The sequence below is a fragment of the Salvelinus fontinalis genome, chromosome 15, assembly GCF_029448725.1.
Source record: "Salvelinus fontinalis isolate EN_2023a chromosome 15, ASM2944872v1, whole genome shotgun sequence".
Taxonomy (NCBI): domain Eukaryota; kingdom Metazoa; phylum Chordata; class Actinopteri; order Salmoniformes; family Salmonidae; genus Salvelinus; species Salvelinus fontinalis.
The window spans coordinates 44,273,333-44,285,680 of NC_074679.1; the positions used below are offsets into that span (position 1 = coordinate 44,273,333).

The 12,348-nt window shown below is 43.9% G+C and overlaps 1 long non-coding RNA gene across 1 annotated transcript in view; it reads left to right on the forward strand.

Annotated features, from left to right (window-relative positions):
- Nucleotides 1–11,890, forward strand: part of LOC129812049 (uncharacterized) — a 37,565-nt gene extending 25,675 nt beyond the window's left edge. The window contains exon 3 of the long non-coding RNA XR_008752976.1: nt 7,815–11,890. This is a non-coding gene — a long non-coding RNA (uncharacterized LOC129812049). The remainder of the gene's footprint in view (nt 1–7,814) is intronic.
- The last annotated feature ends 458 nt before the right edge of the window (nt 11,891–12,348 follow it).

A 12,348-nucleotide genomic window follows, 5' to 3' on the forward strand; every position in this document is an offset into this window, starting at 1 on the left:
ACATCATGGGAAAATCAAAAGAAATCAACCAAGACCTCAGTAAAAAATTGTAGACCTCCACAAGTCTGGTTCATCCTTGGGAGCAATTTCCAAATGCCTGAATGTAGCACGTTCATCTGTACAAACAATAGTACTTAAGAATAAACACCATGGGACCACGCAGCCATCATACCGCTCAGGAAGGAGACGCATTCTGTCTCCTAGAGATGAACGTACTTTTGTGCGAAAAGTGCAAATCCATCCCAGAACAACAGCAAAGGACCTTGTGAAGCTGCAGGAGGAAACAGATACAAAAGTATCTATATCCACAGTAAAACGAGTCCTATATCGATGTAACCTGAAAGGCCGCTCAGCAAGGAAGAAGCCACTGCTCCAAAACTGCCATAAAAAAGCCAGACTACGCTTTGCAACTGCACATGGGGACAAAGATCGTACTTTTTAGAAAAATGTCCTTTGGTCTGATGAAACAAAAATAGAACTGTTTAGCCATAATGACCATCGTTATGTTTGGAGGAAAAACGGGGAGGCTTGCAAGCCGAAGAACAGCATCCCAACTGTGAAGCACGGGGGTGGCAGCATCATGTTGTGGGGGTGCTTTGCTGCAGGAGGGACTGGTGCATTTCACAAAATAGATGGCATCATGAGGGAGGAAAATTATGTGGATGCATTGAAGCAACATCTCAAGACATCAGTCAAGAAGTTAAAGCTTGGTCACAAATTGGTCTTCCAAATGGACAATGACCCCAAGCATACATCCAAAGGTGTGGCAAAATAGCTTAAGGACAACAAAGTTAAACTATTGGAGTGGCCATCACAAAGCCCTGACCTCAATCCCATAGAAATTTTGTGGGCAGAACTAAAAAAAGCGTGTGCGACCAAGGAGGCCTACAAACCTGACTCAGTTACACCAGCTCTGTCAGGAGGAATGGGCTAGAATTCACCCAACGTATTGTGGGAAGCTTGTGTAAGACTACCCAAAACGTTTGATCCAAGTTAAACAATTTAATGGCAATGATACACTCAATTAGTACTTTGTATGTAAACTTTATGATGAAAGAAATAAAAGCTGAAATAAACCATTCTAGTCTCTCTGCTATTATTCTGACATTTCACATTCTTAAAATAAAGTGGTTATCTAACTGACCTAAGACAGGGACATTTTACGAGGATTAAATGTCAGGAATTGTGTAAAACTGAGTTTAAATGTATTTAGCTAAGGTGTATGTAAACTTCCGACTTCAACTGTATATCTCCATTCATTTTTTTCTACTGGTACCGGGGGACCTTCAGACGAGTCTTGTGAGGCCTTAAGGCTTCCTAGATCAAAACAACCAACATGTACATGTTTGTGAGAGGCTATATGCCAAACTAGCAGGATGTCTCATGGTCTGAAAACACCGCTCCCGCTCCGTCACGTTTCACTGCAGATGCGGAGGTGCGACTTCGGCTGATGGGGTGGATCGTGACCGCCTCCAATGCAAAACAGATATCTCTAGCTTAAACTGATTATTTTTATGGGGATATTATTATTATTATGCGAATTTGATTTCCGTAGGGGGCCTCTGACATTGACTCTCGGGGGTTTTAATACAGTGGCTGGTATGGCCTCAGAGATACGGACCAAGAACTGATGTCCACTAGAGAGGACAAAAATTAATTACTGGGTCTCAGGAGGATATGGAACACAGTAAATGTAGCAATGGCCAGTTTAAACTAGTGTGGATTTTTCAGTGTAACATTTCTAGTGTGGATTTTTCAGTGTAACATTTCTGGTGTTGATCCATGATTTAAATGAACTTAACACTCAGTGGTGTAAAAGAACAATATCACTCTAAACCCCAAGGCATTTTTTAACTAAAATACTTATAGTAAGTTGAACTCAAAACAAATGAAAAGTCATCATTGTCTAAAATATTTGTGGTACTGACTCAAAACTAAATGAGAAGACACATCAGCTCTATTTTGTTAAGCGATGATAACAAATCAAAACATTCCCGAATGCTCTACAGCAGGTTGGTTGATTAACCTTACGCTACATGAAGATAAATAAAAAAAATCTAAAATAATCCAATAATTTAGTTCGATTTTCACCCTTTACTGAAATGGTTGTTCCCGTTCAAACGCACCGTTCTTAATCCTGGCAGTCATTATGAATGCAGATTGTGGGTGAATACAAATGTCTACTGTTGGATATCCTCGGTCTGGCAAGATTCCAATAGGAATTACACATCACTTATCAAGCCAGTATAATATTATATGCAAAATTATGGGAAATTTCTCCGGTATTCTAGAAATCCTGGTTGGAAATATCTTCAAATTTCTTCAACCAAGGTTTTTTGAAAATTCAATAATTTTGGTTAAGTTTCTGGAATTTTGTAACCCTACTCTAAGCCTGATGTGGCCTTTCAACCATGCGTTTCAGACCACAGTATTAAGCTAAAACTAGGCCTCAAAATAAGGCTTTATGAGATGCGCAATGTATTGTTATACAGCGTTTAGTCATAATTAAAACATTCACTCACTTAGTGAAAAACACAGGACTGAAAGTCAATGAATTCAACAACCATGTCTCCTTTCCACAAGTACAATCATGGGTGGTAACTCTACACTTCACTCGAAAAGGCAAAGCACACTTGGACATTATGTTGGAGGCGTGGCTTAGTGGGAGTGTTAATCCACATTTTCAAGCTTACACAAGGGTCACGGTTTGAGTAAAGACTACAAAATCATTGAAAGTAACTGTACTCAGATGTATTAAGTGCAACGAGTCTCCTCAAAAGTTTTGAGTAATGACAGCACATTGGGGTGTTGTCGTTAATAACCAGAGTTGATAGTGATTGTGTCATCTTCCCTACCCTGGCAGGTTGTGGGTTATTGACAGCGCCAGTTGTTGGATATTCTTACTCTTGCTGGATTCCAATAGAAATCTCATGTCCCTTTACAAGCCAGCATAATGTGACCTTTAATCCAGGAGTTTACTAATATCATTGTGTTCGGGTATAACTAGGGGCTCAAAGAAAGGCCTTTATGAAATGTATTGTCATAAAGAGTTAATATTTTAAAGGCTGGTTGAACTGTTCATAAACTGTTCTTGGAAGAACTCTTCTAAGATAAAAAAAAAAAGGTTCACGGTAGAACCCTTCATAGAGGGTTCTAGTTAGAACCGTTTACAGGGGGTCCTAAAAAGGGTACCCCTATGGGGACATACCAAAGGGCACCCTTTTTCCCAAGAGTGTAGAACGAGAGTGTGATGGAGAAAAAGAAAAGAGGAAGAAAGAGGAGAGGGAATAGCAGACAGGAGAGTGGAGCAGAGCGCAGGGAAGGGGAGTGGAGCAGAGCGCAGGGAAGGGGAGTGGAGCAGGGCGCGGGGAAGGAGAGTGGAGCAGAGCGCGGGGAAGGGGAGTGGAGCAGAGCGCGGGGAAGGGGAGTGGAGCAGAGCGCGGGGAAGGGGAGTGGAGCAGAGCGCGGGGAAGGGGAGTGGAGCAGAGCGCGGGGAAGGGGAGTGGAGCAGAGCGCGGGGAAGGGGAGTGGAGCAGAGCGCGGGGAAGGGGAGTGGAGCAGAGCGCGGGGAAGGAGAGTGGAGCAGAGCGCGGGGAAGGAGAGTGGAGCAGAGCGCGGGGAAGGAGAGTGGAGCAGAGCGCGGGGAAGGAGAGTGGAGCAGAGCGCGCGGGGAAGGAGAGTGGAGCAGAGCGCGGGGAAGGAGAGTGGAGCAGAGCGCGGGGAAGGGGAGTGGAGCAGAGCGCAGGGAAGGGGAGTGGAGCAGAGCGCAGGGAAGGGGAGTGGAGCAGAGCGCGGGGAAGGGGAGTGGAGCAGAGCGCGGGGAAGGGGAGTGGAGCAGAGCGCGGGGAAGGGGAGTGGAGCAGAGCGCAGGGAAGGGGAGTGGTTGTCCTGTTGCACAGCTGCTTTGGAGGAGGTTATTTATGTTTGCGCCACTCTTTGTAAACCAATTGGGCATCAAATGAGAATACAGAGGTTAATGTTGGTCGTTTTGTCAGGGTTGATTTATGGAAAGTCTCCAGACCCCAGGCCCTCCAACGGGCTTCCTTGACCCAGAGCTGCGGCTGGGGCTTTTATCAAGGGTTTGGGAAACTAGGGAACTCTGCAGGGGGTGGAGGAAGAGAAAACGGGACAGGAGGAAATAGCCTACTTGTTTAAAGTGGAGTGGAGAAAGTATTATGAATGTTAGGCTATCAGTAGCATATATGGCTCCAAAGAATTTGATCTGATACATTGTATTAAGTCAGAATCAACATCTTCTCAAAGATAATATATATAATATATAAACCCCATATCTGAGGTTTATGTGAGACTGCTGACAAGCTACTTTAACAAAAGTAAAAGAAAGCTTTAATTTAAATGCACACAGTCTCTACCAGTCTCTACCACGGCATATCTCCAGGTCTTCATGTTGATGCACCATCTGCATCACGGTAATCACTAACATCATGCTGGAACAGCAGCTGGATCATCAGCAATAAACAGAAAAACAAACCCCACTTTTTCACTTGTCCTTTTGTCCCATTTTCCGTTCACAGTGCGACATTCATGTAAATATCCAGCTCTAAACTGTAAGTCAGCCACAATGAAAACAGTTAGAGAAGTGGTTGAGTCCTGATTTGAATGTAACCCTGTGACCTCCCCCTGGAGAGTTGTTGTGACACCAGGTGGAGTGGAGACCTGGTGAGCGGTGGGAGACTGGGCAGAGGGTCAGCTGTGGTGTGTGCCTATGTGTCTATGTGTCTATGTCGTGTGTGTGTTAGCATATGTGTCTGGGTGTATGTGGGTGTCCATCTATGTGTGTGTATCCTTCTGTATGTGTGTATATATGTGTGTTTGCATGCATTTGTGTGTGTGTGTGTGTCTGTGTGTCAGTCCTTTTGTGTGTGTGTGTATCCCTGAAATATAGAGATATGAGGCTCAGTATAGTCAGTCATGAAACGGTTAGCCTTCCCCTTGCATATGGAGTCCAGCAGAGCCCGTCTCTCCAGCCGACCCCGGTGCACGGGCTCACTCAACCGCGCAACCCGAGCCCTTCTGATGACCGGTGTCACTGGGGCATTGCCATGGCAACGCGGACGACATCTACCGGGAGAAGATGAGTGGGGCGGGGGTGGTTATGACATCAAACTGGACCTGACCTTGACCGCACACAGATCACAGGGAATAGGAGAGAGGGGAAATGAAGAGAAACAGAGAGAGAGAAGGTAGGAAATAAAGAAATGTCATGTGAACATTTCAAGAGAAAGGGTTTTTACAGTATGTGGCGGTGTTATACTAGGTTTGGCTCTGAAAATGGTAACATGCACAACACCAGACTTTTAAGTCCTTTTGTGAACCAGGGTGACAGCGTCAGTAGCCCAGCTATGGGTAAGGGGGAGCTCTCCCCTCAACCCTAAACAAATAGGATACGTCCCAAATGGCACGTTATCACCCATGTAGTGCACCACTTTTGGAAAATTGCACCACTTTTGGAAATGAGCTCTCTGGGCCCTGGTCAAAAGTAGGGCACTACATAGCAAAAAGGATGCCAAAGACCATCGTCATAGTCCCCTCTCTAAATGGTAGAGGAAGATGTAGCGACGCTGGTCCAGTTCATGATTTCATAAACAATTTATTCCATGAATTATTGAATTCCCCCATAGATGTGGGCTGACAGATTGGCAGACATGCACTAGACTAGTGGACATTACATAGTGAGAGGAACACGGATGTGTGATCTGTCCGTTTTGAAAGTAAGATGGGGGGGATGAAAACATGAAGCATGTCTCCCAAATGGCACCCTATTCCATATATGGTGCACTACTTTTGACCAGAGTGCAACTGGCCTTTGTCAAAAGTAGTGCACTGAGAATAGGGTGTCATTTGGGATGTAAAAAGTACACCCTATATGTGATGGGGGGGGGGAGGTGGGGGGTGAAGAGAGACATAAGAAGGTTGTCAACTCCAGACAGGCATTGTAACGTTCGTCGTTAGAATGAGACCAAGGTACAGCGTGGTAGGCGTACATTTTCCTTTCATTTTAAATGTTCCACCAAAAAAACTATTCAACGCACGTAAAGCTAGTAGTGCAAACATATGCAACACAAAAAGACAAGATCCCACAACAGAAAGTGTGAAAAAGGGCTGCCTAAGTATGATCCCCAATCAGAGACAACGATAGACAGCTGCCTCTGATTGGGAACCATACTCGGCCAAAAACAAAGAAATAGACAACATAGAATGCCCACCCCAAATCACACCCTGACCTAACCAAATAGAGAAATAAAACGGCTCTCTAAGGTCAGGGTGTGACAGGCATCATATGCTGGTAGAAGATGCCACACCTAAAGTTGACCTACGGATGACCTACATGTGGGGAGATGGCTGGTATTTATGTTACATGTATTTGAAATACGTATTTAAATTACTTCAGAGTATTTTGTCATTTAAAGTACACTTTTCAGAACTACATTCCAATGTATTTTGTATTTTCAAAATACTAAATACTTTTCTATACCATTTTTTCAGCAGTTCCCATTTTGTGCCACACCCCCTTTCACCCTGCATTGCTTTCAGAAGGCCAGATACTTGCAAATGTATGTTTGTATTTGAAAATACAAAATATATGTATTTTAATGAAATACATTACAAAATACCAGTATTTTGTAGTTTATTTTGATACATTGATTTTGATACTATGATATTTTGTAATTTTTCCCATCCCTGTGTGAGTGAGAGAGACAGAAAGAGTCCGAGATAGAGAGAGCGATCAGGGGAAGTTAAGAGCAATTGATCAGAAACCCCCAGAACCTCTAAGCATATTACAATTCCCAAAATTACATCATTAGTGGCCATGCAAAACTAAACCAATTCATTTTGATTGTTGACGTCCAAAAATCACCATCTTTCAATTTCTCTGTAGCTGAATGTCTCAGTGCAGATAGGCATGTACAATAATGAACGAGGCTCAGTAAGAGTGAGAGAGAGTAGCCTACTTCAGTAGAAGCTTCCTGTCTGAAGGAGCCTCCCGGGACAGAGGCTGTGTGGAAATTCATTTGGAATGCAGCCACACTCTCAAGTGAATGACCATATCAGCTTACCCAATTCAAATACCCCAAAATCTGGGGAGAGGAGGAAGGATTACTGGCTTGCTCTATTAGCCTCCCAGAGAGATAGCTGACACCTATCTCCCCCGGAATGTTAGTGGGGGGTGTCTATGGGCCCTGCTCAAAAGTAGTACACTATAAGGGGAATAGGTTGCCATTTGGGATTCAGCCAGGGAGAGCCTGGCCACCATCAAGCCAAGTCAGACAAAGACTTTCTGCAGTAATTACTAGGACCCGATGATCGATCGGGTTTCTACTATGCGGTTGTTTCTGAAATGGTGCCCCAATCCCTATGTTGCGCCCTACTTAAAGTAGTGCACTATATAGGGAATAGGGTGCCATTTCAGTCTCAACCTAAGACGATGGTCTGTGGCAAGTGGACTTAAGTTTAGTTGAGTATATCAGATGTCCTCATAACTGGTCCTCGAGAGCTGAAGTGTTCTCTCACTGGTGAATGACTCATCAATTGATGTCAATACAGGCCAGACATTCCGATATGACCACTTGCTCTGCCAGTGAGAGGCCTTACTGAATGAGAAATTACACACCCCAAAAAAATGACAAAAGCTTTTGCATTATGTTTTAGGAGGAAGCAAAAAAAAAAGCTAAGTACGCTTTCAATCACTCCCGTAAGTGAAAACCTAAACAAGCCAGTCTCCCATGGAGCCATATAGAGATATCACTACCAGGCATGAAAGATGACAACGCTCCCTCTCTCCCTTTTCACAGTTAATCAATGGAGCTGACCTTTGCATACGGCCCCTTGCTGGGTGATTAAAGCCAAGTCTCAACACAGAGGGATTGTGAGGGAGGGAGGGAGCGTGGAGAAACAGCCATCCAGATGGGGAGGAGAATAGGACGACCGCCCGCTGCTATGTCATTTCCATCTCTTCCTGCCTACTTCTCCAATACTTTTTATTGAAGGACCTCATACAGACTCAGAGGATTCACAGGTAATGGTTTATTGTCTATAGTCTTAATCTTACATTGCTGTTCTGTTCTATTCGGATGTGATGTGTGAAATTCTATGAGATACTACAAAAAACACAGAGAGAGAGTGTGAGAGAGTGAGAGAGAGAGAGAGAGAGAGAGAGGGCAGAAAGAAAGAAATAGGTGAAAAGAGTGTTTAGCCTATGTGAATGTTTTACGTCAGGTTGGCGACGTATCCAACTTTTCAGTCCTTTTGTTAATGCCAGGACTTTTGTTAATACAAGCATAAACAACATGGTAGATAGGGGGGGGATAGGCAGGGTTGCTTTCAGGCCGTACGGTGTGGTTTGTATGTGTTCTGTGCTCTATACTGTGAAGCAGGCAGGATGGTTGTACGGTGTGGTTTGTATGTGTTCTGTGCTCTATACTGTGAAGCAGGCAGGATGGTTGTAATTCACACTTCATTCCTGCTAAACCTAACCATAATCCCTGAGTGCCTTTCCCTGGCCCCGCTCCAAAACGCTCTTAACAAAAATGTCTTTGGTGGATGAATACCAGGGAAGGAGTGTCATGGAGGTGAAAGATTTATAATGTGAACGGCACAAACTTCCTCGTAAATCAAAGCAAATGCTTTCAGGTAGCAGGTCTGGCATTTATGCAAGCCAAGCTGAGCAGGAGCAAGAGAGTGAGGATGGGAGAGAGAGAGATGCGGGAGAGAGAGAGAGAAAGAGAATGATGGTGGTCAGGGTGTGGTGTACGAAGGCCTGGAGGGGATCACAGGAGTGAAGGGGAGATAAATAAAAAGAAAGAAGGAGAGGAAAAAGAATGTGTACAAGGGTCAGGATTAAAAGAGACTCCTGTATAGTCACACTGTTTCTTCTCGCTATTTAACGGTGCTGGAATGTTGGATAAGATGGAACTCTTATTGCTGAATTGCTTGCCCTTCCTTCTTGGACTGCACTTTGTTTACCCTTTCTTAGTCAACGGAGCAGATTCATCTGAAACAACGTCTGAACGTGTCTCTCTCAGAGTCAAAGGTTTTTTGTTGGTATTGAAAAAGCTTCTTTTTTTTTTTAAAGACAGAGAGCCACGTCGGGTGGCAGACACAGACACACTGCCACCCATTAGCCTACAACAGCAGCTTGAGAAACAGGGCAGACATTTTGGGTGTCTATGCAGAAATGATGGAAATATGTTCAAACGTCTGTAGACGTCCCTAACCCCCACTCCACTCCATACACTCACAGCTCCCTAATTATCCGCGTCTATCTAACTGCTAACTGAAAGCCACAGGTGATGTACATAATGGGTAAAGACCTGGGCTGCATGCCAATGGGCCCTGGTCAAAAGTACTGCACTATACAGTGCAAGAGGCGTCACTGCAGTCCCTGGTTCGAATCCAGGCTGCATCACATCCGGTCGTGATTGGGAGTTCCATAGGTTGGCCCAGCGTCGTCCGGGTTTGGCTGGGGTAGACCGTCATTGTAAATAAGAATTTGTTCTTGACTGACTTGCCTAGTTAAATAAAGGTTAAATAAAAGTAAAATACAAAATAAATATAGGAACTAGAGAGCCATTTGGAGTGCACAACTGGCGGCCACAGACAGACATGGACAGCGTGTGTAAATGTCCTTCTGACACTGTGTCTTGAGAGGTGAACTGAAGAACACGCCATCCGTCCAAATGACCAACCAGCTCTGCAGTCTAACCGGCTCTAGTCTGGGGTTAAACTTCAATGTTTCAGGGTCTATTCTTTCCTCCTGACTCTTTTAACATGGACAGCTGGATGGCTGTCAGGGTGCGCCCCAAATGGCATCCTATATCCGACATAGGGCAGTACTTTTGACCAGGCCCCTGGTGCACTATATAGGTAATAGGGTGCCATTTGGGATGCTCACTCTGTGAATGAGAGCGGGGGACTCTGTCTCTTCACAGGTCTCACCCGAAGAGCGCCTTGAGAGTGCAGGTAATTAAAGAGTACTGTGTGCAAATGACAAACTCCCGTTATGACACGCAGACAGGACTAGAAAGAGGTATTTTTTTTCATGATGTTGAGAAGTATCGCTAGCTATGCTGGCTCCTTGTAGGTTTATGTTGGATAGGCTGGTTCTCTCTGGTCTGGTCTTAAGGGAGCAGCAGCGTGATTATCTGTGATGATTTATTTGTAAAAAACGACAAACTGTGTTTCTTTTTGAGGCCTGTAATTTACTGTCATTCTTATGTCAAGGTCTGGTGACTGACATTAGCACAACAAAGGTCAAAGGGTAATGAACATCTCCCAACAGATTGGTCACATTCCAGGTCGACTACATTTCAGACGTTGTATCATTGCATCAACCAATGGTTGTGCACCACCGCCTTCACCTGCACAGTCGGGAATCAGATTGGTATATCATGGGATGTTGTGTGATCTGCCATGCGTCTGCGATGTAGTTAGCTTGGAACGTGACCGTTATGTACTGATTGAACAAGATTGGAGACTTCTCTGGACCTGGTTTATGTGGTGCGGCCCTATGGGGCATGATGCTTCTAATACCATTGGTGTGGGTTTTATTCCTGCATGCTGTATATCCTGTGGTGGTCGGTGCCGTTTAAGATGAGGGAGGACAATTGTTTTTTATGAACATGGCCTTATTTCTATTACAGCATATTGGATGACTGTCATTCATATTCCATTCACCCAGTTCAATGTAACATTGATAGGTTTAGGCTACTACATGATACTTGAATTGTCCCTATACCCATCATGAGGTTACCACAACCTAGCCTATGAACGAAAGATTACAACGTAGGTGCAGACAGATCGAGAGAAACGTTTGAGATGATAGACAGTGACACATGGACAGACTGTGAAACATTCAATACCGGCTTGCACACTCTTGCCTGCATCTAGCTGATCTAGGGTGTAATCATTAGTCCAACAGTTGCAAACGAGAGTTTCTATTGGACAAATTCAGGTATTTTTTCCCCAGGTATTTTTAGGATACGTTTTTCAACAGAATAGGTGGAATGAATACACCCCTGATCATGCATAAACAAAGTTCACTTTCATAGCAGCCATGTTGTATTCCCTCTCACATTTTCCAATCGTTTGTGGACTTCAATGAACAACACATCAGCTGTATGTGACCAGGCGAAAAAACCTTTCCAAGCTAAACCATGTCATAACCACTACACACAGCCTACATCATGGTCCCCATATTAGCTAAAGTAACATCCTAGTCAACATAGCTAATAGAACTAATACGTTAGTAAACCCTCTACAATCATGCAGTAACGTTACAGTGTTTAGTCAGTAAGCAGTAAGCAGTCCCCGGTGGCAATAAATGAATTAAACCAAAAGCTTACCTTGAGTTGGAAGAGTTCCAGTTTTGTGTTGGATAGTCATAGCCAGATAGCTAACATAGAATCCCTCTGTTTGAGTCGGGTGTTTGAGTAACTAAACTAGCCAACTGCATTTGCTAGCTAAGTAAGTGAAACTGAAAAAAAAGACAATTTCTCTCTCTCTCTCTCTCTCTCTTGCTTCTCCTTAATTTTTCAAGAAATGAATTTGTTCTCTCTCTAGAGTCAACTACTCACCACATTTTATGCACCACAGTGCTAGCTAGCTGTAGCTTATGCTTTCAGTACTAGATTCATTCTCTGATCCTTTGATTGGGTGGACAACATGTCAGTTAATTCTGAAAGAGCTCTGATAGGTTGGAGGACATCCTTCGGAAGTTGTCATAATTACTGTGTAAGTCTATGGAAAGGGGTGAGAGCCAAAAGCCTCCTATGTTATGTATTGAAGTCAATTTAAATGTAATCTTTATTTAACTAGGCAAGTCAGTTAAGAACAAATTCTTATTTACAATGACGGCCTACCCCGTCAAACCCGGACGACGCTGGGACAATTGTGCACCGCTCTATGGGATTCCCAATCACGGCCCGATGTGATGCAGCCTGGATCCAAAACAGGTACTGCAGTGACGTCTCTTGCACTGAGATGCAGTGTCTTAGTACCAAGAGGAGGATGGAAGCTAGCTTTCCTCCGGCTACACAATGGTGCTACCCTACAGTGCTGTTGAGGCTACTGTAGACCTTCATTACAAGCAGTGTGTTTTAATCAATTATCTGGTGACGTGAAAATATTTAGCGTAGTATTATCTAAAAAAGATAACTCTTTCAATGTTTTACAATTTGTATTTTTATGAGATTCACTGAGGAGGATGGTGCTCCACTTACTCCTCTGAGGAGCCTCCACTGAGTACATCCCACTTTCTGAATATAATATACACTGGTTGCACAAAACATTAAGAACACCTTCCTAACATTGAGTTGCACCCCCCCTTTG